The sequence below is a fragment of the Mustela nigripes genome, chromosome 1 (genome assembly GCF_022355385.1).
Source record: "Mustela nigripes isolate SB6536 chromosome 1, MUSNIG.SB6536, whole genome shotgun sequence".
Taxonomy (NCBI): Eukaryota; Metazoa; Chordata; class Mammalia; order Carnivora; family Mustelidae; genus Mustela; species Mustela nigripes.
The window spans coordinates 25221066-25248025 of record NC_081557.1 but is presented as its reverse complement, the minus strand read 5'-3'; the positions used below and the strand labels follow the sequence as shown (position 1 = coordinate 25248025).

The window sequence follows — 26960 nt, the reverse complement described above, 5'->3', positions numbered from 1 at the left end:
TATTTCCTTCATTATTACTTAATTTATAAGAATGCTAACTCTACTATGGTCTTATCCATGTCCATATTACTGCTATTTTAAATCTTTCTATGCTATATTATTTTAGATGCCTTACTATAAACAACGAATACCAGATGTATTTTCTGTAAACAAATCTGAGTATGTTTTCTGTAAAAGGATAATTAATTCGGGATATACTTACACTTTTTCTATGTCATTTCGTTTGATGTTTTTCTATTTTTGTGTTTCACTGAAATTTTCTTTGGCTTTTAAAATTTATTTTGTCCCAGCATAGTTGTTTAGTTTCCCTTTTCTCCACCAATTTTGATGACATACCTTTTATTTTTTTCATTTACTAGTGGCTGATGTTAGTGTTTAATTTGTTTTTTAAGATTTTATTTATTTAAGAGAGACAGAGCAAGTGCGAGAGAAGATGAGTTGGGGTTGGGGGGTGGTGGGGAGGTTTAGAGGGAGAGGGAAAAGCAGACCCCACTGATCAGGGAGCACTATGCAGGGCTCCATCCCAGGACCCATCCCATGACCAGAGCTGAAGGTAGACACTTAACTGATTGAGCTACCTAAGGGTCCCTGATGTTAGTGGTTTTTTTTAAAAGATTAAACATATTTAAACAGTTTTTTTGGGTTAAGTCTGCAGAAGAAAATCATATTCCCATTTTTATTTTACTTTTTTTCCCCACCCCACTGTTTGTCTTTTAAACTATTATCTTGTATTTATTCATTAATATCTACTATTATGATAATTATTAGTTAGCATTTACACAGTTTGGAATCATATCTAAAATAATTATTTATAGTTCAATTCATTTAATTCATTTCAGTGTATTCCATTTGCCTTTTTAAAAAAAGATTTATGTATTTATTTGAAAAAGGAAAAGAGAGAGCACGTGTATATGTGCGCACAAGCAGGGGTGCAGGGCAGAGAGAAAGAATATCCAAGCAGACTCCTGATGAGCAGAGAACCCCCCCAGGGGGGGCCTTGATCTCAGGACTTGTGAGATCAGGACCTGAGCTGAAGTAAGAGTCCAGGACTTAATTGACTTAGCCACCCAGGCACCCCACCACTAGCCTTTTTGTACTACAAGTCCTATTTTGAGTTCTTCATGTAGGCTCATATCTTACTCAAATAAATACATCTTTAAGTAGTTTTGCTAGAAATATGAAAAAGGGAAACACCTCTACCTTTGTCTACAGAGACTGTTCACACTTTCTTACATGGGTAATAGCATGATTTAACATAGCATTTTGGTCATTTTATGGGTATTACTCTTTTTCTTTTGACATTTAGTACTGTGGAGGAGTCTGAGGTCAACCCAGTTTCTTTTTTCCTCTTTGAGGTAATTTCTCATTCTCCCCACCAGGCTGGATGCTTATTTGATATATTTCGTGACTATTTTTGATATTCACAAATTTTTCTAAGAAATATTACTAATTCATCTATTTTTGTTAATTTGCATGTAGGAGTTATTTTGTCAAGCCCCACTCTTTCTTCTGCTTTCTAACACATGAGCACTTTTTATTTGTTGGTTGGAGTTGTATTATCTTCTGCATGACCTTTATCTTCTCTCAGTGTTTTCTGCTACTTTTCCTTTGCCTCACTATTCTGGCTCATCTCCTTAAGGTTATTTTCTGTTATAGATTTGGGTTTCTACAGTATTGATGGTGATTTTTATTGACTCTTGGTCAAGTTTTAATTCATGTATTGGAAACTATCTTTTCCTGTAACCATATTTAATTTGTTGATCTAAAACAGAAAAATGAGACAACAAAAAGAGAGGATATAAAATTATATCCTCTCTTTTTGTTGTCTCATTTTTCTGTTTTATTTAATAGCCAGCAGACCTTTCTTGAAACTTATGGAATCCAATTCTGTTTTTTGTAACAAATCTTTTTTGAGAGAATGCTTTTGCTCTGATTCTTAAGTACAGAGTTTTCCTTTTCTCTTCCAGGATCTTTTTCATAGGCCCCATCTTGGTTATGTATTTATTTGTGTAGTTCTTACTATTTGTGTAAGATTTTATTTTGACTGGTTATTGATACTATTTGAACTAGGATTGTTTTGCTTGCTTTCAGAGAAGATTAAATAGGTATCAATAGCTGGCCTCCATTTTTAAATTTTTAAGTTTGTTCCAGGGTCATTAAATTGGAGAGTTACAGGGATGCTTGGGTGGCTTAGTTGGTTTAAGCATCCAACTCTTGGTTTCAGCTTGGGTCACGATCATGGGGGTTGTGGCATCAAACCCCATGTAGAACTCAGTGCTCAACATAGGATCTCCTTGAGATTCTCTCTCTTCCTCTCCTCCTGCCCCGTCTGCTCATGCGCTCTCTTAAATAAATAAATAAATATCTTTTAAAATTGGGTGAGTTACAAATATACTTGCTTGTATGACATAATCTATTCTAAATTACCCATAGATCTCTTCTAAATTGTATAGTCTGTTTCCTGGCACTTGAAATTTACCATTTATCTTTTCTTTTTTTAAACCACCATTTCTTATTTTTGGTTAAATTTACACAGGAAGCCAGGGCAAAGGCATATCTAGACCTTGTGGCTTCAGGCTTGCTGCTTGTGTTCTTTCTACCACTCTACAATATTATACTAGAAACAATTTAGTCATATTCTCTAACAGAGCTGGTATTCATACCTGGGAATTTTGTCTCCAGGGCCAGTGTAAAATTCATGTAAAGGAATACACTGTCTTAAACAGCCCTATCTACCTAAAATTTAGATTGCCAGAGTAAGATATAAGACACAGTTGTTATTAGTCTTACTAACCATAGGAGGTCAGTTCTGCAATGCACCATCAAAGTGAAATAATATTTATAAATATAAACAAACATTAAAAAAGCAACTTGGGGGGCGCCTGGGTGGCTCAGTGGGTTAAAGCCTCTGCCTTCGGCTCAGGTCGTGATCCCAGGGTCCTGGGATCGAGCCCCGCATCGGGCTCTCTGCTCGGCAGGGAGCCTGCTTCCTCCTCTCTCTCTCTCTGCCTGCCTCTCTGCCTACTTGTGATCTCTGTCTGTCAAATAAATAAATAAAATCTTTTAAAAAAAAAAGCAACTTGGAAAAATTAACTAGACTGTTTTGAACTATTGCTGATGGTCTGTCACTATTTTCAGTATTTTTGTCAGTATAATCATTACTAAAATGAGATCTTATATTTTGCCCCACTGAATAATATTAAATATAACCTCTACCAAAGAGGTATCTGCTTTGAAGGATGAAGGTGTTTGGGAATGTGAAAGTATGTTATTTTCTGGCATACTAAACATTTAGTTCCAAGGCTTGAGAAAACATGTATTGTACAAAGTAGTTTTGGGGCAGTCTGGCTCTTCTAGTGGTTCCAAGGGGTTGAGGACATAGTCCATGCCTTCATAGAGCTCATGATGTAAATGGAAAATAGATAAGAAAAAAATAATTTCACTGTTATTTAATTGCAGTTGTGATTATGGCTAAGAATGAGTATAGTATGTTCTAGGAGCAATATTTTATAGTCTAGTCTAGAATATCTAGAAACCTACCTGAGTATGTGAATTTAAGACAGGACCTGAAGGATGAGTGACTGTTAGTTAGGTGAAGATGGACCAAGAGTGAGCACTTGTAGTAGAGAGAACAGAATACTTAAAGATCTGTAGCAGGAAAGAGAATGTTAGTGAAGGGACTATAAAATGATCAGTGTGAATGGATGAGAGAGAGGGGCGGAGTAGATAGAGAAGTAAACTAGAGCCAGATCATACAACACCTTGTTAGGGATTTTGGACTTTAAGAGCAAGGATAGGTACCCATTGCTGAAGCAGGAAACTGACATGACTGTATTTGCATTTTTAATAGATTATGCTGCCTAAAGACTATGGGTAGGAAGAGGGTGAAATCAGAAAAGATTTAGTGAGAACAGTTAAAAGGCTAGGAATTTCCACTCTATATGAAAGCTGGTGGTAGCTGGGCCTTGAAGATTTCCTTTTTCTGATCATCATTTTAGAAATTCTACTTTGTTCTGAGTAGTCCATGGCTTTCCATTTTAATGGGATTCTAAGAGATTAAAAGACTTCATTCCGGGGCACCTGGATAGCTCAGTGGGTTAAGCCACTGCCTTCCGCTCAGGTCATGATCTCAGGGTCCTGGGATCAAGCCTTGCATCGGGCTCTCTGCTCAGCAGGGAGCCTGCTTCGTCCTCTCTTTCTGCTTGCCTCTCTGCCTGCTTGTCATCTCTCTCTGTCAAATAAATAAATAAAATCTTTAAAAATAAATAAATAAAAGACTTCATTCCAAGGTAAAATTATGTTGCATGCTTATAGGTGAAATTTGACTTAATATTGTGATACTAAGTTTTAAAAGAGCATTCAAGAATTCACACACATCTGACTTGGCCACTATAGGGTAGGAGACAAAGAATGAGTAAATTCAGTCCTGCATGTTCCCAAGTCTATAAAGTATTTGCATTCTCACAGAAGACTTTCAGTAATTAACTTTACTCCAGAATCTGTCCCACCTCTTATTTTTCTTCTCTAGGGCAACAGCACCACCTGGGAAACATACATTTTTATTGGGTGAATGAACCCATGCACTAGTTCTACTTAACCATTACTTTTCCCTCACTGTTTATTTCTAATCAACAGTAGGGTCTTTCAGTTCTCCCTCAAGACTTGGCAACTTTAATAGCTGACTGCTCTTTCTTCCTTGTTCACCATAGATCTCTGAAACATGCATAGACTGCTGCTTTTTTTGAATTCCAGCTCTGCCGTTTACTCACTGTAAAACCTCAGATGCGTTACTTAACCTCTCTTTCCTTCAGTTTCTTCAGCTTTAAGATGGCGATAATAATAGTACCACCTCATAGGACTGTGCTGAGGGTTAGACTTAGAACACTGTTTAGTATATCCTTTTAGTGAGTCATGAAGTCTTTTTATTGGGTCTTGGGTTTACTATATCCTTTTAGTGAGTCATGAAGTCTTTTTATTGGTCTTGATTGGCATTTTATAGAATGGAATAGAAAAGAATAGGAAATAAAGTATATCACATGAAGTTAAGTTTAAGTATTGTTTTCAGTGGAATGTGTATATGTATGCATCGATAATATATGTGTACACACACACATCTTATTTTCTTATTTTTATTTTAATTCCAGTTAGTTAACATACAGTGTAATATTAGTTTCAGGTATACATGATAGTGATTCAACAATTCCGTATGTCACCCAGTGCTTATCATGACATTTTCAGTCCTTAATCCCCATCACCTATTTAATTATATATTGTATTTTTGTATATGGGATTTATAGTGAAACCATATTTTTGACTGTGTATCTTGATCAAAATTTTTTGAAAACTACTTTCCTCTGTGGCTACATTCCACATATTCACATTGTGTACTAAATATTCACTGAAGACAGAAACTTTAATGCATATCCATATCCCTAGAACCTGGCTCTGTGCTTGAAATATACATGGAAGCTAACAAGTGTTTGTTTATGGTTCACACAAACAGAAACCAGTGGTGTGCAAGGCAGTTATATCTTTTAGGATTCTGTTGTTTGGAAAACTTAATTTATAGAATTAGAACCCCCTGAAAACTGCCATTCTTTTTTCTTTCTTTTTTTTTTTTTTTTTTTAGATTTTATTTATTTACTTGAGAGAGAGAGTGAGAATGAGAGGGGGAGAAGGTCAGGGGGAGAAGCAGACTCCCCGTGGAGCTGGGAGCCCAATGCGGGATTCGATCCCTGGACTCCAGGATCCTTCGACTGAGTCGAAGGCAGTCGCTTAACAAACTGAGCCACCCAGGTGCCCCAAAGATTTTATTTATTTATTTGACAGACGGAGATCACAAGTAGGCAGAGAGACAGGCAGAGAGAGAGGAGGAAGCAGGCTCGCCTCTGAGCAGAGATCCCGATGCGGGGCTTGATCCCAGGACCCTGGGCTCATGATCTGAGCCAAAGGCAGAGGCTTTAATCCACTGAGCCACCCAGGCACTCAAAACTGCCGTTCTTAACCTATATTTTGCCTATCTTGCCATGAATGAAATAGGGTGTAAGATATTAGACACCGACTCTGAAAATTGAGAGAACACATGGTTGGGAGTGGAATAATGTTTCAAAGTAAGAAATAAAGCATGATGTCTGTGATCAAAAACACTTTTAACATGACAGAAAGTTAACTTTTCTTCTGACTTGGAACTGGAATAGTACCCCGAAAAAGGGGTGATGAACAGGCTAGGGAAGTTACTTTATTCTAAGTTGACTAAAAGAATTGCTTTTCTCCGTTTTTTTGTTTTTATTTTTGTTTGTTTGTTTGTTTTTAAGTCAAGCCTTAATCTTCTGAATTCTTACCAGGTGTACTGGACAATCTTCATTTGTCCCTAGACTCTCCCTCCACCCTTGTCTACATTGAATCCCAGAAAAGAGGCTTCTAATGTAATTAATTATTCGCAGGCTTCCTTGTCTTCTGGCTTTTGGTTAAGTTCAGCAAATGGGAGGCACTGGCAGGAAATGAGAGGACGGAGGAGAGTGAGGTCAGAGTGTTCATCAGCAGTGGCTACACTTCTCTGCAGAGATCATTGTTCATAGGGCACCTATTAGATGCATCTCTGGCTCTGTAGGATTTTACTTGTCACTCCCTGTCCTTGCCTTTTCTCCTCTTAGCTTAGGGTGCTTCTCACCTCCCTTTTGACTCTCCTTAACCTACTCATACTTCTGTAGTTTCTTCATTAAACTTTTTCTACTTATCCCTGCTTGGATGTGCTACTTTTTTTCTTACCAGAAATTGCGGATTTACAAGGTCTGTGACCCTTCTTTATCTCTGGATCCTCCTTCTGTGGTCCTATGTGAATCTGACAAATGATAAATGTCCATCTCCACTGGTGGAGAAGCAGTCTAGATTTTGGAATTAGGCAGTCCTGGTTTGGAGTCTTATTTCTGCTTTTTAGATATGTGACCTAAACTTTCTGAAGTTTATTTTATCTCTAAAATGAGGTACTATTGAAACCTAATGGTATGCTATGAGGATTAAATAAGATTATACAAGTAAATTGTTTATCATTAAATTATTTAATAAATGTTAGCTATTATTGCTTTGCTATAACTGTTATGTAGGATAATACATAATTACACTAATAATTATTGCCATTATAGAGTATGGAAAGTTTCAAGATGATGACTGGCTTTTATTTCCTGTCTTCACCTCCTTGCTTTCCTAACATGCATGGATTAGAGTTGGTCTAAAATTGCCAGTATGGGACACTGCATCCAGCTTTCCTCACCTTGCAGTGTTCTGGAATCTGTCTTTTATTACAGATTCATTATAGTGTAAATACTGAACACTATGTCTGTCACAGCTCCAAACACTGCTCTGCTGAGTTATATCATTGCCTTCCATTTTACCTCTAGCCCCCCTGATTGACTTTATATTGATTGTGATTTCTCTATCAATTCTTAGCTTAATGCTAAAATAATGAATGAGATCTTTCTATGTGTCTCTGTCCTTTGGCTCTCTCCTTCTATATTCATATGCTGCTGCCTTCCCAAAACCTTCTTTTACCTCATTTGAGAAGCTTAAGGTTTTCCAACATTTAATTTTTAGTCCTTTCTTGTTCTGAAACCTGAAAATTCTGAAAGGCTGATTCCTGAGCCTTCTTCATTACTTTTAGATTTAAGTTCTTATTGTTTATTATTTAGCTCATAATTGGCATGGAGAGACAGAGTCTGCAAGTGTTTATTTCAAATGAAATCTTTGGTTTTTGTTTTCTGACATTACAAACTTAACTGAAGGTTTGTATAATTAACACCTCTATACCCATTCCTAAGTGGTGTTATAGATTAATTTCTTCACTTAGAATATTTGACTTAAAGGTTTACAAAACTGATTCATGGACGTCAACATGTATATTTGAAATGTAAATCACATTTCATATTATGATATGATATGATGATATTATGATAACTATGAGAAAATGAATTACCTCTTCACAAACTTAAGATAATCCATTTTTATTGCCTACGTCATTTGAACATATCCATATGGTACCAGGATGAGAATAGCAGCTTGTTCAGCACAAGGATGACTATACCTAGAAAGACTTCATTTATTTTATCTTGAATAAACAATATATATTTAGAGATATTTTATTACATATGAGAAAATTTTATATTTGGGCTTCTGAGATATTAAAAGAATGAAAACAATAGTTGTATTTTCTTTATCATAAACTAAATAAATCAAAATAAGTTTGCTGTAATTATATGCATAATTCTATTTTCTACACCCCCACTTTTGTCTAATATTTAAAGTAAAAGTGAAACAAACAGCTGCTAGATTAGATTATCTGCTTTAGTATTTTATTCTTGTTTCCTGAGAGAATACAATCTAAATTTAATACACAATTCAGCATTCATTTTAGTGCCTGCTGTGCATAGGGAAATAAGCTTGGCATGGGGAATGCTCAGAAGTCCCAAGATGAGGCCTCTGTAGGTAAAGTAGTAATAAGAGCAGTTAGATAAATCTTTTAGAAGGGAAACTACCAAATGTATTCTAAATCCAAACTTAAATTATTTTTGGAATATCTATTCTTATTTTCCCTACTATTATTTGTTATTCATTTAATGTGCTTCAAGAAACCCTATTTTGGGGCAGGTATTAAATCATATTCTGGGAATACAGAATATTGGGGTAATGGGATAAAAAGAACAATATAATCCCTTCCTATTTTATCAGGCAGGGTAGGGGGTTTGGGGGATAGGGAAGGAAAAAATGAAACAAGATGGGATCAGGAGGGAGACAAACCATAAGAGATTCTTAATCTCACAAAACAAACCCAGGGTTGCTCGGCAGTGGGGGTGGGGGGAGTGTAAGGAGAGGGTGGTTGCCTTAATGGACATTGGGGAGGGTATGTGCTATGGTGAGTGCTGTGAAGTGCTGTGAAGTGTGTAAGCCTGATGATTCACAGACCTGTACCCCCTGGGCCAAATGATACATTATATGTTAACAAAACTTGGGGCACCTGGGTGGCTCAGTGGGTTAAGGCTCTGCCTTCAGCTCAGGTCATGATCCCAGGGTCCTGGGATCAAGTCACACATCTGGCTCTCTGCTCAGCGGGGTGCCTGCTTCCTCCTCTCTCTCTGCCTGCCTCTCTGTCTACTTTATGATCTCTATCAAATAAATAAATAAATAAAATCTTTAAAAAAATAAAATAGGGGTGCCTGGGTGGCTCAGTGGGTTAAGGCTCTGCCTTCAGCTCAGGTCATGATCCCAGGGTCCTGGGATCAAGCCACACATCTGGCTCTTTGCTCAGCAGGGAGCCTGCTTCCTCCCCCCTCTCTCTCTGCCTGCCTCTCTGCCTACTTGTGATCTCTGTCAAATAAACAAATAAAATCTTAAAAAAAAAAATTTTAATTTTAAAAAAATAAAATAAAAATTAAAAAAAAGAATGGCAGATATTAAATAGGTGTTTATGATAGCAAATAGGGTCAGGACCCAGAAGTATTAGATATTACAGAAATAAACTGTTCTTTAGAAAAACTTACTTATTTGTTTTTAGAGAGAGAGCACACACACTCAAGGGGAGGGGGAAAGGGAGAAGGAGAGAAAGAGAATCTCAGTACTCCCTGCTGAGTGCCGAGCCCGACATGGGACTCGATCCCACTACACTGAGATCATGACCTGAGACAAAATCAAGATTTGGGCACTCAACCCACTGAGCCACCCAGATTCCCTAGAAATAAGCTTTCATATCATGGAAGAATTGATTCTATGTTATTAATTTATTTCTTTATTTACTTACTTATTAATTTATTTATTTTAGATTTTACTTAATTTGACAGAGAGAGACACAGAGAGAGAGGGAACACAAGCAGGGGGAGTGGGAGAGGGAGAAGCAGGCTTCCTGCTGAGCAGGGAGCCCGATGCGGGGCTCTATCCTAGGACTCTGGGATCATGACCTAAGTGGAAGGCTGAAGGTTAATGACTGAACCACCCAGGCGCCCCTGATTCTATGTTATTTAAATAAAATACCATTACTGCAAATATTTTTGAAAAGGAGGAGTACTTATTAACATAACAAATAGCTGCTTTTACATAAACCCATCATCTTGTGTCCTACTTTGTGTCTACAAGCTGTTCATTTACCTGGAGTATTACTTATCCTGCTCATCTTTCAAGACTAAGCACTGTGGCCTCTGGGAGCTCACCAGTGACTCCCCAGTTTGATTTAATGTCCTTCTTCTGTCCCCCATCACACCCCATGCAACTTTTTCCAAGTTCTTAACATAATTCTCTTGGTTTACTTCCATATATTATAGGCTCTCTAAAGTATGGTTCTGTCTTACCTGACTTTGTATCTTCCACATTCTGTAGTAGATCAAGTAGGTACTTGATTAATATGGATGGATAAGTGGATAAATGAATGGGTGATGATTTTCCATTATCTGTATCAAATGTGTAAAAGTCAAAATTAGATATAATTTGCTGAGTTTATCTTGCTTTCCATTTCACAATGTAAATAGAACCCTTCTAAATCTCCAAACCACTGTTTGAAATATCGGTAGTTTAGATCTAGGTTCTACAGAAAATTAAATGGCTAAGTACAGATTCATCTACTTACTAAATACTTATTAAGAAATATTAGAAAATAAACTCGGATTGTCTCTCTTTTACAATGAGCTAAGAGTGCTTACTACCAGTTTTACTATGGAGAAACTAGTTATCACTTTTATTTCCAGTTGAAGCCTGCACATCTAGGGAACCTATATGGAAATATACATAGTCCCATTACCAAAAGGTATTTAGATCCTATATGTTCTAAGACATTTTATTCTCTTTTCTAGTAATGCTAGTCTTTTTCCCTTTTGCTGAAACTGAAAAATTAAGATTTAAGATGTCAAACTCCTATAGATAAAATTAATAATCTCTTTTAAATGAAAAAATGTCAGTACTACATGACATAAATTATTATATATAATAATTAAAGATATTAGGATGCATAGAATAATTTAGAGAATACTTTTTGTATTAACATCCTTACTTATTTTATATCTTGAAGAATTATTTTTCATATAAGCGGGTATATTAAAAGGAACAGTTTGTGCAATGTGTAGGCTCAGCGTAGGATTTTCTGCACTAAGACTTTGCAATGATATTGGTTAATTGCTAGATTTCAGGCATCTTTCTAACCTTGTTTTTAGTGGGTGTGAAAAGGTTTATTTGTAAGAGATATTGCTACTGACAGAATTTTACCCTTTTCCCCTGGAATCTCAACAGCAATTCCCATGTTAGAGGCATCCCCAGAAAGCTCGTCAAAGGATTTCCACCTACACTCTGAATATCTAACAGGGCTTGACCCATTTTTTTCCCCCCTTATTAAGGTACCAGTGTATACTTCCTGGAGAAAAATAGAATAAGAACTCGTCTAAGCTTAGATTTTCAAAAAGTTACCTACCTATAAGAAAGGAATTGAAGTGAAAACCAAAATTAGTCTTTATTTCTTATTACACCCCTAATAAAAATTTTAATTTCTCACATCAAGAAATCACATCTGGTATCATGAGTGTGGTTATATTTTTAGTGTTGTAAAAATTTTTATGCATATTATCAAATGCAACAAATGCGAATACCAAAAATGAAACACATTGTGAAGCAAGAATACTCCTTTGTATCTGATTTTAGAATGCAGAGTATTTTATTTTTACAAACTACTTTATTGAGATATAATTGACACACAGCTGTGTATATGTAGTGCATATAACTTGATGAATTTGGAGGTAAGTACATGTTTATGAAACCATCACCACAGTCTATGCCATAAACACATCCATTACTTCCAAAAGTTTATTTTCCACTGTATTATTATTTTTAATGTGTGATAAGAACACTTAACATAAGATTTACCCTCTTAGCAAATTTTAAAGTATATAATATATTGTTGTTAATTTTAGGCTATATGCTTTACAGTAAATCTCTTGGACTTACTGATCTTGTATAACAGCAACTTTGTATCCTTTGACTAATATCTCCCCATTTCCTCCTCCCTTCAGTACCTGGCAACCACCATTTTATTCTCTGCTTCTGAGTTCACTGTTTTAGATTAGGACACAAGGTATTTGCCTTATTGGTTAAATAGTATAAATACTAATAATGAAATGAAGACCGAGACTTTGAATAGTAATACAGGTAATATTCTTTAAAATCAAGCAAGAAAATATAGTGTAGGGAATAAAAAAAAATATTTAAAAAACAATTTTGTTCATATAAATGATCACATCTGGTATTAAGTTTCCTTATCAACTGAGCCACAAAACTTTTTTTTTTTTTTTTTTTCCTGTGTCATCCAGACACTCACATATAGACTATGGCTGATTTTTTTTTTTTTTTTTTTTTTAACCTAAAGGATAAAAGTGTCTTTGGAATACAATACTACCTTCATTTTTCTCCCTCATTAACTGTCTGACTTGGGGCACGTTCCTTTATATGTTAGTCACCTCATTTTCTTCCTAATAAATGTGGTATTATAGGCTTCAAGAAACTAATGTGTAATTATTTAAACAAACGTTAATTATTGTTACTCTAATAGTTGCTTCATATGCTGTAGTCAATTTGTAGTCAGTCATCCAGCTAACATCCAAGTACAAATTTGTAAGTGGTGTATTTGCTTTCTTTTTTAGTTATTTCATCATCTGTCTGTATTCATTGTTCTGCATTCCTCATTCCATTTTCTTTCTTGGATTCATCCAAATGACTTTCAGCTACCCCACAACCCAACTCTGCAAGAACCCTACCCTATCAGAGATATCAGTGTTGGGGTGCCTGGGTGGCTCAGTGGGTTAAAGTCTCTGCCTTCGGCTCAGATCATGATCCCAGGGTCCTGGGATCCAGTCCCGCATGGGGCTCTCTACTCAGCAGGGAGCCTGCTTCCCTTCCTCTCTCTGCCTGCCTCTCTGCCTGTGATCTCTGTCAAATAAATAAATAAAATCTTAAAAAAAAAAAAAAAAAGTACCAGTGAGACCACATTGCCAAATTCAGTGCACCATTCTGATTCCTCATCTTATTTGAACCAAGGGCATAATGTGATGTAGTTGACCACATCCCTCTTCTTCAAACTTTTATTTGGGTTTTCTGGTTTTCCTCCTTCCCAAGTTCCTTCTCATCTTCCCCTTCTGTTTGTGCTTCTTTGGCGCTCATTCTACAGGCCTCTTTCCTGTTGACAGTCATCCTGTCCGTAATCTTATCTGGTCTCGGAGCTTTAAAAACGATCTACCCACTGATGACTCTGTATTTTTATCTCTAGATTTACCCATCCAGTTGCTTAGTTAACATTTTCGCTTGGCTGTTTAATAGAAATCTCGAATCTAACACATCCAGACAAAGCTCTTGATCTTCCTCCTTAAAACTTGCTTTGCCCTGAATCCAAGCATCTGTTAAGTACAATTCTTTTCTATTTGCTCAGACAAAATAAAATTTAAAATTTTTATTAAAAAAAGAATATTGTCTTTTTCATATGCCAGTACAGTTCTGTCTAGAAATCCTGTTAGCTGTACCTTCAAAATATACTCAAAATATGATCCTTAAAAACCACCTTAGTGATACTGCTGTGGTTCAAGCCACTCTCATTTCTTACCTGGATTTTTGTCTCCCAACTGGTCCTCCTGCTTCTGCCATTATAATATTTTTATAGCCTATTCTTAGCGTCATAACAAGTCATTCTAATTTTTAAAAACAAATTAGACCATGTCACTACTCTGCTCTGTGCCCACCTCATTCTAACTACCCCAGCTTTCTAGGTTCCTTCCTATTCTTTGAAGATTCCAAGCACACTGGAACAGCAGTTAGAAAGATACAGATTAAACAATACCTGAGTAAGAAATTAGATAGTGGAAAACTCTTTTTTAATCTACTGATGTATTCCAAACTTGAAAAAAAAAATATTAAAGCCAAATGGAATTATTTAGCAGGATGATTGTCAGTAAATGAAAGATGTATTTTTAAAGAGCTTATCAGATTTCTCAAAATAGTAAAATACTCTGGAAACATTTTCTTGAAATATTGTTTTATTCTAGTAACAGTCATTTGTTCATTTATTTAACATATATTTTTTGAATACTGACAATGTGCCACTTTTCTCAGTGCCTAAGTCAGTAAACAAATTGTGGGAGTTAATTCTAGCAGGACAGAACCCATAATAAATATAATAACTAAATTGTCTAGCAAGTGAGAAATTGCTACCTGCTATGGAAAACCACTGGAACCCAGAGAAAGGGGATTGAGACTGGGAGAGAGGGGAGTAGAGAAAAACCTAATTGCAGTTTTTAATAGGGTAAACAGGATCTCATGGGTGAGATCCCAGAAGAATGGGTGGGGGGTTGGGTGAGCCTGGAAGGGGGTATTAAGGAGGGCACGTATTGCATGGAGCACTGGGTGTAGTGCATAAACAATGAATCTTGGAACATTGAGAAAAAGTCAAATTTAAAAAAAAAAACCAGAATGGGACATTTGAGCAGAGATTCAGAGAAGTTGAGAAATTAGCCTGGGGCGGACCTGCAAGGATGAGCATTGAGGCAGAGGAGCAGTCAGGGCAGGGGAAGGCATAACGGTCGCACCCCCATAACCCAGTATGTTCAAGGAAAAGAAAAGAAGTCTGTGTGGGGAGTAGAAAATGAGCACGTAAGATATTAAGAGTAAGAGATGATGTGATAAAGCTAATGGTGGGAGGGCAAGGTAGGATGGGGTGGAGTGGGTACTCAGACGACAGATCCTGCAGAGCTTTGTAGGCCGTTGAAAGATCTTTGGCTTTTATTCTGAGTGAAATGGGAAGTCATTGCCCATTTTTGAGCACAGGAATGAATGACATCGTCTGACATGTTTTAAAAGCACAACTCTGGTTGCTATGTTAAGAGTACTCTCAAGGGGCTAAGGGCAGAAGCAAGGAAGCTAGAAATAGGGGGGTCTATTAAAGTAATATCAATGAAACGGTTTGAAATTCTGATCTTGATTAGAATTCTGAGAATGTCTGATCTAGGTGTTTGATAAAAGATCTATATATATGTTTACATGTTATTAGCATGTACCTGTCAGTTATTCTTAAATATTCATGTTAAAATTCTTGCTACTATACTTAGATTTATTGATTTCCTCTCATGCTTTGCATCATTTCTACTCTGGAATATGAGCAACTCAAAGGCAGAAATGATGTCATCTTCACTTCTGTTTTTTCAATGCTCAAAATTTGTTTCTTGAATTAAATTTGAATAGTTCAAATATACCATAAAAACACAAAAATTATCCTAGGAAGAGAGAGAGAGCTAAAGGATAGACTCCAAATACTAAACCTTGGTCAATGATAATTTTGAGAACACTATTTCTAGAATATAAAAATGCTCATTTCTTCAAATATAAGAAAAGGATATCATCACATTACAAAGTCATATGATAGTTTCCTTTTTTATGTTTATCCATTGTAGTATTACTTTTCATTTTCATTAAAGTCTTTTCTTGTTTTGGTAGACAAAACCCCAATTTTACCTTATTTGAACTTTCTATATCTATTTTAATTTCAAATGATAAAATATATATATTTAATAATTGTCTTGAAGAATTAGGGGAAAAGATTTCTAGAGTTGATCTGACTAGTGATGTTCAAAGTGTTCTTTGTAGACCCTGTAGGGGTTTCACTGAGGCTGCTATAAAGGGGAAGGATAGACTATTCTGGCAGAGTACTAAATCTCAACATCCTGCCCTACCTTCTGTAAGAGTTGGTTACCGGCAAACATTGAATTTCTTATACTGTTTTTTAGACATCATATTGCTTCAATAATTTCATTAACATGAACGTCTGTTACTTGAGTGACTGCTTGTTCTTTTGAAAGGGATAATACAGATTAAAGTTCATAGCCAAGAATGACCACATGTATTTTTTTTAATTTATAATTTTTTATTTTTTATAAACATATATTTTTATCCCCAGGGGTACAGGTCTGTGAATCACCAGGTTTACACACTTCACAGCACTCACCAAAGCACATACCCTCCCCAATGTCCATAATCCCACCCCCTTCTCCCAAACCCCCTCCCTGCAGCAACCCTCAGTTTGTTTTGTGAGATTAAGACCACATGTATTTTTATAATCGTTTTTAAAATAAAAGAGCTTATGGAGGAAAAATGTAGTTTTGTGTCTTAATAGAAGAATAAGAAAAAACAGCATGAGGGTAAGAATAGTATGTTTAAAACTGGTATTCTAGAAGGATTTTTAAATGATTTTGAAGGTAAATGCCAAAGAGGAGTTCCTCAAGCATATGGAATCTTGGTGCCATCACTGGTATACGTATATGCCTCCCAGCAGGTCTTACAGCAGAGTATTCAATTAGCTGTAGGAGTAGTGGTATGGTTAGAAGTATGACTTCTTTTGGTCACACCTTTTCTTTCTTGGTAATAGAAGTTAATACAATGTGTTGTTCGGTGCAGTTAAAGTAGTTCAGGTGGGAAAGAATATCTAAAAACATAAACAGATGTGTTTGTTTCCTTCAATTTCTGTGATCAAAGATTCTTATCTTCCTACCTGATTTAATAAAATATGTATATCATACTATTGACATTTCAACTACTTTTTTGAGAGAAAAACTCTTTTATTCTATTCTTCTTCCTTTTTCCAGTGTTATAGTATTCAATACCTAAGAAGACTTATTCATATTAACGTTTAATTCAAATTAAGGATAGCATTCCAGGACCTCCAGATGGGTTATGTGAAAGTATATACAGTAAGGCACAAATCATCAATTTTACTGACCACTGATATTTACTGACCAATTTGCTGCTCAGTTGGGTAGCTCAACTAGTTGGAAAAGGCTAGGACAGCCAATTCAAAACAAGTTTTTTAAAAAATTAAAAAGCAAGCAAATAAATGATAATATTTAGTAATGTAGTCATAGATTGCAAAAAATAAAAAAGAACTATAAAGAAAAGCAAGGGAATAATTAGTGCAGAATTCAGGATCTTGGTTATATCTTAATATTAGGTAAAGAAATCAGATTGCAGAGGATCAAGATAATTTTCTGTTTCTTTGCCTGGTAAGTATATACAGGGGTATCTATTTTATTGTTATTCTTTAGTCTTAAAAGTACCATTTATTATAATGATTTTTTTCTTATCCTGATCTTTTTTATTCTACCTGAATTTTAACATGATATTATTTACATAAGAATGAATATAACAATTATTTTCCTAGATTGTGGGATTTAAGTAGTTGAGATTCCAGATACATAAGACTATTGAGAGTGATTTCTTATGTGGTTGTTTGCTTCTCCCCTCACCTCCCATATGTATTCCTAGGTTTTAACTCCTAATTTTTATTTTCACTCTGGTCTAGGGATCTGCATTTCTAAAAGCTCCTTCGGGTTGTTTTGACTATATATGCAGGTTTGAGAACTACTGTATCTACTATTCAAACTTCACACTTATTGGAAAGCATATTAGTTAGTGCCAGAAGGTTCTGGGACAAAAGAAGACCGTGTTAGAGAGGAAACATATACACAATAATTGAAGAGCTGAGAAGCCAAACAGGGAGGCTTTCCAGAGGTTAGCAAGGCCAGAAGTCATGACTAATCCTGGGCCAGAGCAAGGAAGTAGTACTAGAGCTCAAGAACCGTCACCTGGTTATAGCTGGAGCTATGGAAAAGAGAATGAGAGGAAGTGGAGAGATACCCTGACCTCTCTCTTCCTCTCGCATTCCGATCTTTTGTCAGTATCTTCTACTGGCTGGCCCTGATAGATTGCTGGGGAGTGTAGCCTTTAGCATTTAGCCCCCCTGAAATACAAAGCAGAGCAGGGGGTCAGAAGATGGATCTGAAGACAGGTCTAGGACCTGAACTGATGTCGAGATAGATGATATTTCTTTTTAACTGATCTAGCTTTTCATATTTTGGGCTGTCTCAATTGAAAATTAGAAATACAGAATTGTTAAAAATCACAGCTAATGAACCATTACAACTTGTATTCAAACCTAGCTCTACCCCTACTCATGTGAGACTTTGGGAAAATTACTTAATCCCAATGCCCATTTCCCCATTTGTAAAATGATGAGAGTAATTAACTGTCTCTCCACTTCTGAAACTGTATACCAAGAAGGCTGTATAAATGGCCACAAAAGGATGTTTTAAATTTTCAAGGGAAATATGATACTCACCACCTGTTTGTATATAGCCAACCCACTAGTTTAAGTTAGTTCCCGGTTTCAACGTTACATTTTGCATTATTTCTTTCACTGATATCCTATCTTTACAAAGTTTGATTTTCAGTAGGTATGATTAAAAAAAAAAAAAAAAGTACCACATGAAGGGCGATATGGAAGTAAGTAAGGTTGGTAGTGTTCATTCTGATGCCAAATTTTTAAAACTTGTACATTGTCTAACAAGAATACATATATCTTTAGTAATTGTGACTAAGAATAAAATAGAAATATTTCTTTAAATTAATGTGTACTAATGCTCTAAATTATAAAGTGGCTCTAAGTTATAAAGACATAAATTCTTGTTAAGTTGCTTGGTCCTAACTACTTAAAAGCAGAACTTATGAATATTTATTTTGTCCTGGGGTTGTTGCGAAAAAATTATTGAAACTCTTAACGGTGCAGTGAACTAAGGAAGTTAACCTCTCACCTACTTCATAGCATTGTTAAGAGGATAAACTGAGCTAATAAACAATTGAATGATTTTAAAAGTACCTAGCAAATAGTATGTGCAGTTTAATTACCACATAATGTAGACCAAAAGGCATGATCAATAGAATTATAACTATTGCCAATAGTACTTCTATTACCGTGAAAACCGGGAAAAGCTGACCTGGGGTTTTTATGGTATTGTTATGGGACCCCTTTCAGGACTTCTAGCTCACATCTCCTACCAAGGTAAGATACACATGATCTTAGTGATACACATGGCTGCACTCACTCTGTGAATGAGAATGGCCATCTTCAAGAACTGCATTGTTCATAGGGTAGTCACTGGCCCCTATATGACAGCTTATTGGGCACTTGACACAAGGGTCATGTATGTAACTGAATTTTCAATTTTAATTAATTTAAAGTAGAAATTGAGTACTTGATTTAATTAGATTTTTTTTTTTTAACTTGGAAAACTTAAGTGTTTTTGGAGTACCTTGGGCATGAGAATCTAGTCTTTCAACTGTACTTAATGAAATCTAAATACAGATCAAACATTTCTTTTTTTTTTTTTTAAAGATTTTATTTATTTATTTGACAGGGAGAAATCACAAGTAGGCAGAGAGGCAGGCAGAGAGAGAGAGAGAGAGAGGAGGAAGCAGGCTCTCTGCTCACAATTACTGAGTCCTCGATCCCAGGACCCTGAGATCATGACCTGAGCCGAAGGCAGCGGCTTAACCACTGAGCCACCCAGGCGCCCCAGATCAAACATTTTTGATGAAATTTTGGCTTTTGAATTGAGATATATTGTAAGGATAAAATACATACCGGATTTCTAAGACTTAGTGTAGAAAAAGAGAACGTAAAAGAGCGCTTTAATAATTTTTACATTAAGTTATCCATAGTGGACATATTCATATAATTTGGTACATGCCTATAATTTTTCAGGAGGAAAATTATTGAAGATGGAATATGTGTTTAAAATATGCATATTTTGAATTGTACATATTGCTACAGTTGTACGATTTATAATAATATAGTTTTAACTTTCTTTTGTGACTGGTTTTCTTAATTTCGCAGGATATTAAATTTGTTCATGGAAGGGAACTTTTCAAAAGAAGTGTGCTTATTTATGTAAACCCTTCACTGGTTTGTGAGGTTAGTTGGTTCTTACTTTTATGGTATAAATATAAGTTAGCATCTTTTATAATTTGACCCATAAATCAAGCTTTCTATAAGGCCAGAACCTGAGAACATTTTCAGATTGGTTGGTAATTTGAACAGAGCTTCCTGGGGGAAAAGAAAATACCATGCTGCAAATCCGGAACTAAAAACTCATTCTTTCCTTATTGGGTTGCTGACGTCTTTGTCCCGTAATCAACTTTTAGAGGTACAGCAGGTGGCTTAAAGGTAAAGTGAGTTAACAATTAATAGGGCTTTTCAAAGCTTTTTTTGCGTCACTTTTCATTCCCAAATCATTTACTAACAAGTCGCCTGAGGGGTTGAAATCAATCAGAAATATAATCAAACGAAAGCTGTTAAGCAGCTTATTTTAACCAACAATGGCTAGTTAAAGTAAATTAAAGTAGGTAACTATAATAATAATTAGTTTTTTAACCTGTTCAAAATGGTATTTTTGAATTTGACAATAGTTCCTATCAAACTCTTGGTAATTTGTATTTAGTTGAAAACTGCCGTAAGATTGTGGAGAATACTTAGCAGTTTGTTCTGTAAATCTCATCAGGCTGCTTACTGGTTTAAAATCTTCAGGGGTTACATATCTTTTAAGGGTAAAATTCAGAGTCCTTTTGTCAGAAATTGAAAGCCATTGTGAGCCCGTCTGCCACCCTGTGCCTATCCCCTCTCCTTTTATTCCAGTCTGTAGTCTCTTCTGTTGATTGTATCTAGAGCCCCTTTCCTGCTGCTTTACCTACTAAACTCCTCCTACTCTGGCAAGCCTTCCTTGGCTTCCCAAGTCCAGATCACAAATCTGCCTTGTGTTCCCTTAGCATCTACTACTTACTTCTCTCTTTCAAAGCATTTATTGTATTATAGAGCTTTTACCTGTTTGTCTTTTCTACTACATGTGAATATCTTGGTACAAGGATTTTTTTCAATCCTCATTGTTTAAATCAGCAATGTATTAAAGGATCTAATAGATGTGTGACGATGAATAAATTGGAGAATAAGGCATTTCATCTGGGAATGGATCAGTTGCAGATGGTAAGCCAGAGAAGCTAACTAATGTATAACTTTTCTAATTTCAGCTTACTTTTCTATTGCAACAGTAATATAAACCAATGGGAAACATTTTAAATGAAAGAAAGAAGTAAAAAAAATTAACTCATAGTCACCCTAATATAAAGTCTGTGGTTTTTTTGCCAGTGGTCTGTATGTTTGTTTGTTGGATGCTGAAATCTCTGACTATAATTGTTGATTTTTTTTTCATGCAGTTCTATGTTGTTTTTTTTTTTTAGTTCTATCAGGTTTTTCTTCATATATTTTGAAGGTTTATTATTAGTTGAATAAAACTTAGAATTGCTACTTCTACCAATCCTCATACTATTAGATAATTAACTAAACATTGAAATAATTCCCTTGTACACCACCTAGTTTGTGCTCTTTTGCATTAAATCTTTGTATTTCTTTGTTGCTTTGCATTTTGTAAGGGGTTCAGTAAGTGTTCATTAATAGGTAAGTTCTTTTTTTACTTCATTAAACAGGTAATGCTCATCATTATACACTTAGATATGCTGTATAATTTAACTTCCCTGCCCTATTAAACAAATGATGTTATCATGTGATATTGTACTAATTTGGTATGACACTAATGAGGTATTTTAAAACTTACTTTCCTTTAAAAAATGATGTTTCTCCGACATCAGTTGCTTCATTTGCTTCTTGCTCATAAAGGTGTAGGGATAGAGGGATCTAACTATGTAACTTTCTGGGCAGCATGCATGGCTGATGTGGCAAAATTAATTATTGATTTAAAGGCCAAAGCAACCTCCTCTGCATTGGTTTTCTTGTCCAGAAAATCCCCTTCAATTCTGCTTCTCACCTGCCAGAAAAAGATCTTTTCTCTTATCAGTGACCTTTGACTTATCCATAGCATTCAAAACATTGTTATTTCTGCATCACTAATAAAATGTTTCAGGTCACCACCTTGTCAGTTTTGCTCTTCACTTTCCTATCCCACTTGCATTATTTGCTGTTGGGGTGTTTCAGGGATTTCTGCAGATATTTTGGGGAAAGGGTGATTCTTGAGTCAAAAGGATCGGATCTGTATTTTTCTTTCATCCTTTTAAACAAAGCCTTTTAAACAAAGACATCAAGTATAACTTGTTCTTTAAGGCTCTGTGACTTTCTGACCTCCCATTTGCTTCTCAGTAATGCAGATCCTGGTATTCCTACTAACTAGAGGAATATTTGAATCAAATCTGAAGGGAGAGCAAAATTCTCCTATCCCATTCTGTCTGCTGTTCTCTAGTGGAGGAGTAATTGGGAATGATCAGTTTTTGGCCTCGTCGTCCCCTGTTACTAAATTAGAAACTTCCTATTTTGGTCAGAATTTGTCTTCACTCTTTACATGTAACCTTCATTGCCATAAATTTTATAATAAACAAAGCTTTTAGCTTTAAAGAGCCAAGCCTTTCAACTAACTCCAAACTCATAAACTTCTCTCTGAAATAATTGTTGAAGGTCAGTTTTATTCTTGCTTGGTCATCAATTTTCTTATTTACATGAGTCATTACTCCAGGGCTCTGAGAGTCCCTATGCCATCAGAAGTAGTATAATGCTGTAATAGACTTTCCTTGTAATAACTGACAAAACCCTAGATGCTTTATATACACTAGGTACCTGGTGTTCCAGGAATCAACATTAGAAATAATGTTACTAACTAGTCTCCACAGGTGAATTACATTCAACACCCTGTTACCTCAGTTCTTAGGCTTCCTTAATGCTAATAACTTTTTTCTTCTATCCTACCTCAGCCATTTATTCACATGATCATACCCTAGATCTCTTAAATGTTCATTTCAAACATTCTGCTTTCTGATAACCACTTTCTGTCCTTCTAGATCCCCTACTGAAATACTCTCTCTGTCCTTCCGTGTCTTGGTGACTTCCAACTTGTAGTTAATGGCCAATGACTATAATTCTTTATCGGTATTCATCATCCTTTTCAAGTCATTACTCATATTTTTCCCTTTCTTCCTCTATCATACTGCCTCACAAAACCCCTGATTTTTTTTTAAATCCACCTAACTCTATACTTGTAACAACTTTATCAGAGAAAGGGATCTAATTGAAGTAGCTGGATAAATTTCAAATTTATTAATACAGATTCATTCAATTAACTGATACTTAAAATAATCTATGTGGTAGTTATGCCCTGAGTGCTTGGAGTGCATTTGTGAACAAAAAATACAAAAATCCTTTCCTTCATAGAACATACGTTCTAGTAGAAGGTAAAATATATATTAAGTTATCAATAAGAGCTAAGGAGGATACATAGTAGGGAATGGGAATAGAAGCATTGGTGAGAGGAAAGGGGAAGTATTACAATCTTAGCTAACAAAAATGGCATCATTAATTTCAAAAGGTCAGTTATTATTGCCAGTGAATTTCCATTCTCTTAGACAACTCTTTCCATACGTTCACTCTTCTTAAATCTCTAGCTCCTTTTCCCTCTCTTTCACCCACTGACCTTGCCCCCTACTCATAAAAAGGATGCACTAAAATATGAGCTGTTTCATATTTCTGCCATCAGGTCCACCATCCTACCTGTATCTGTACCTACCGACTGTGCTTCCCTTTAGTTTAATGGAGAAGTACCTTTTTTTTTTATAAAATAGCTTGTACATTCAAAGGACTTTGTTCTTGAAGTTTTCCTTTTCCTGCATTATTAGTCTTTCCCTTTCTATGGGACATCCTCACCAGTAAACAAGCTTTTTAATATCACAATTTAAAAAATTCTCTCTTGACCCCAAATTCCTTTACAGCTCTGCTTCATGTTTTTTTGTTCCCTTTACAGCAAAACTCCTTTAAAAAAGTTGTCCGTATTCACTCCCTCCAGTTTTCTACTTACCATTGGCTCCTTAAACCACTCCCATCAAGCTTTTGTCCTCATCACTTTACTGAAACAATCACTTCTTCCTTTTAAATATAATTCTTTTTCTAGGCTTCTGTGACCTCAGAGTCACTGGTTTTCCTTATTAATACACTTCTTGATTTATTCTTCCTCTACCAGACTTCTAGTTTTAGAGTGTCTCTGGCCTTCTTTGATGTCTACATCCTCAGAATTTGATTCCATAATTTGGTCTACTCTTTGGTGATGGCTCTATAATTCTTCTCAAGCCCTGACCTTTTTTCCTAAACTCAGTTCAGGTTTAGACCAGTCATCTACTTGAAATCACGACTTCAACATAGCCAAACCCAGAATACATTTTCACCCCCACCAAAATCATCATGTATTTCTTGTCTCAGCAGTTGGCACCCAGTTGCTTAGGCCAAAAAACCAAGAAGTCATCCATTATTCTCTCCCTCACTAATACTTCTTGACTACTCCAAGATATATTTCTTAATTCAGCCACTTCTCATCTCTACTGCTGTACATTTAGTGTAACTGCATCATTTCTGCCCAGGCTTACTGCAAAAGCCATCAGACTTTTCTGTCTGCCTTTACTGGGCTCTGCCTATACAATTTTATCTTTCCCCTAGCTCTTCCTTGTTCACAATGTTTCAGCCATACTGTCTTTTCTGTACTAAGGATATATCAGTTTCATTTCCATAGCAGGTACTTAGCTTTTGCTATTCCTTTTGATCAGCACATTCTTTGTTGTGTAGCTTTCTCTTTCTTATCATTCAAGCCCAACCATTTCACCTTTTAGCTGAAGGCCTCTCCTTCATCTAAAGTGGAAGTAACCTCTTTCCTTATCATCTCTACCATCACTATTCTTCATTCACCCTGTTTTATGTTCTTTATAACACTTACCATTACCTAGAATAATTCTGTAAATTTTGTGGGTGTAAATGCTTATCTTCTTCTCCCTCACTGTATTTATAAGTCCTTACGTGCATGAAATTGTTGTCCTTATTTATCTCTTCTCTCTGTTGCCTGGGACATGGTAGGTGATCAGTTGTTGATTGATTCCCAGAGAAGACCAAAGCATGAAAGTGCTACCCTCGGGTTCCCTACAGTTGACCATACACATGGGTTTGAAGAGGAACTAAAACTTTGTAGACATGGAAAACCTTTGTAACCAAAGCCAATAACATTCTTATTAAAGTAGAGAAGAATGTGGGGGTCCCCAGATTATGAAAACATACATTATACAACTAAAACCTGGAGGAATTATAGACTGTTGGCTGGCAGGCTCACTTCGTATCTAGGCATCACAAAAAAAAAAAAAAATATCTGTAATTTACTTTGGTTGAGCCATAACTATAGGCTATAGAAGAGAGATGGCAAATAAACCTGATTTTGAGTGTTAAGACCTATTGCTTGGTAGTTCTGGCCCTGTTTCATTTTGTTAACAAGTTTCATGGAGTTAAAAGGAAAACCTGCCACAGCTGTGGGATGTGAGAGTGGAGGTGTAAAGGCCAGGTGTTTGGTTTCCATTATTTGGGATGCATAAACAAAATCAGGTATTTCACAGTTTCTTGATAGGAATATGACATCTGAGGATTTCTTGAATATTTGAGTCCTTGATATTTTTATGTCCTTGTTGGAAAATCAGGCTACAGTAAATCCCAATTAACTTAGACCTGTATTTTCTCTGGTTCCAAGAACAAAACAAAATGATACTCGAAGCACCCTATTTTGTATATCACAGTTATTTAAAATAATTAAAATAGTATTTTTTTTTTTTTTGCAGAATGTGGCTATGTTTTTCATAAGTGCCTCTTCTTGAACTTACCATTAAAAAAATAAATATTTCAGGGGCGCCTGGGTGGCTCAGTGGGTTAAGCCGCTGCCTTCAGCTCAGGTCATGATCTCAGGGTCCTGGGATGGAGCCCTGCATCGGGCTCTCTGCTCAGCGGGGAGCGTGCTTCCTCCTCTCTCTCTCTCTGCCTGCCTCTCTGCCTACTTGTGATCTCTCTCTGTCAAATAAATAAATAAAAGCTTTTCAAAATAAATAAATGTTTCATATTACCATTCCTAACTAACAACCATTTTCGAAGGGAGTGCATTGCCTGGTTTTCTTAATAATTCTTGTAGGTCTTGTAGAAGCAGGAGTAAAAAATGTTTGACTTCTATAATTAGATGTCTTTCTTTTCCTACCTGGGCCAATGCAACAATTTAATGATCCTGCCATTTTTCAACAGAAGTGTTCTAGTCATTGCATTTCAGGAATTGTGTCCTACCTTAATGAAAACCCTAGACTCTGTTATCACTGTTATCATTTTATCCATTACTTTCTAGAACCCCCAGTGAATCTCATCTTTGGGAGTGGTAGTAGATAACAAATAAGTCTGTAGAAATAAATGCCAGACCAACAAAGTAAACTCCCCAAATTCTGCACCTTTCATAGCTTTTAGTTAAAATTTCAGTGTTACTTTTCTAAACCCATCAGAAACAAGTTATTTTTTACTAGATCATTTTGAAACTTGATACCCCCTTTATGCATTACTTTCTGTCTCAGAGAATATGGCCTTATAAAGGTGATTGGGAAGCTGGATGGATAGGTGGGTATATATAAGAGATGAGAGGTAGATAATGTCATACATGTATATATATAGTACATATATAAATATATAATCATAGATGGGTATAGAGACAGATACATTGTATATCTGTGTGTTTGTGTGTATGCATGCACATGCATTAGAATATATGTCCATTATGGCTCTTCCCAATAACCAATGACAGATTGCTTGTTTGAAATTCACATAGGTACCCCGTACATCATTGGGCGAGAACATGTTCTTATTTCTCTTCTGCATTGAAGATACATGGGACATCATCATCATCATCATCATCACCATCATGACCACTATGTAGTGTGTAATATGTGATGGTGTTCTTAATACTGTACAGTATTACTTAATCTTCATTATAGTAACTTTTTATATAGGCTACTATTACTCCGTGTTTTTACAGGTAAGACACAAGTCAAACAACTTTCCAACATCACAGAAAAGTAGTCAGTAGAAGAGCCAGATCTAAACCAAGGTAATTTGGCTCAAGTTTATACTCTTAACCACTATACTATACTACCTGTCTATTAGAAGACCATTCAACAAAAGCATGCCAGACATTAAACCAGCAGGTTAATACATTTATGTAATAAATCTTGACTGCCCAGAA

The 26960-nt window shown here is 35.8% G+C and overlaps 1 protein-coding gene across 3 annotated transcripts in view; it reads left to right on the top strand.

Moving 5' to 3' along the window:
- The window catches only part of METTL15 (methyltransferase 15, mitochondrial 12S rRNA N4-cytidine), a 186486-nt gene that overhangs the window by 94498 nt on the left and 65028 nt on the right, over window positions 1–26960 (top strand). The gene's annotated exons all lie outside the window — the stretch shown is intronic.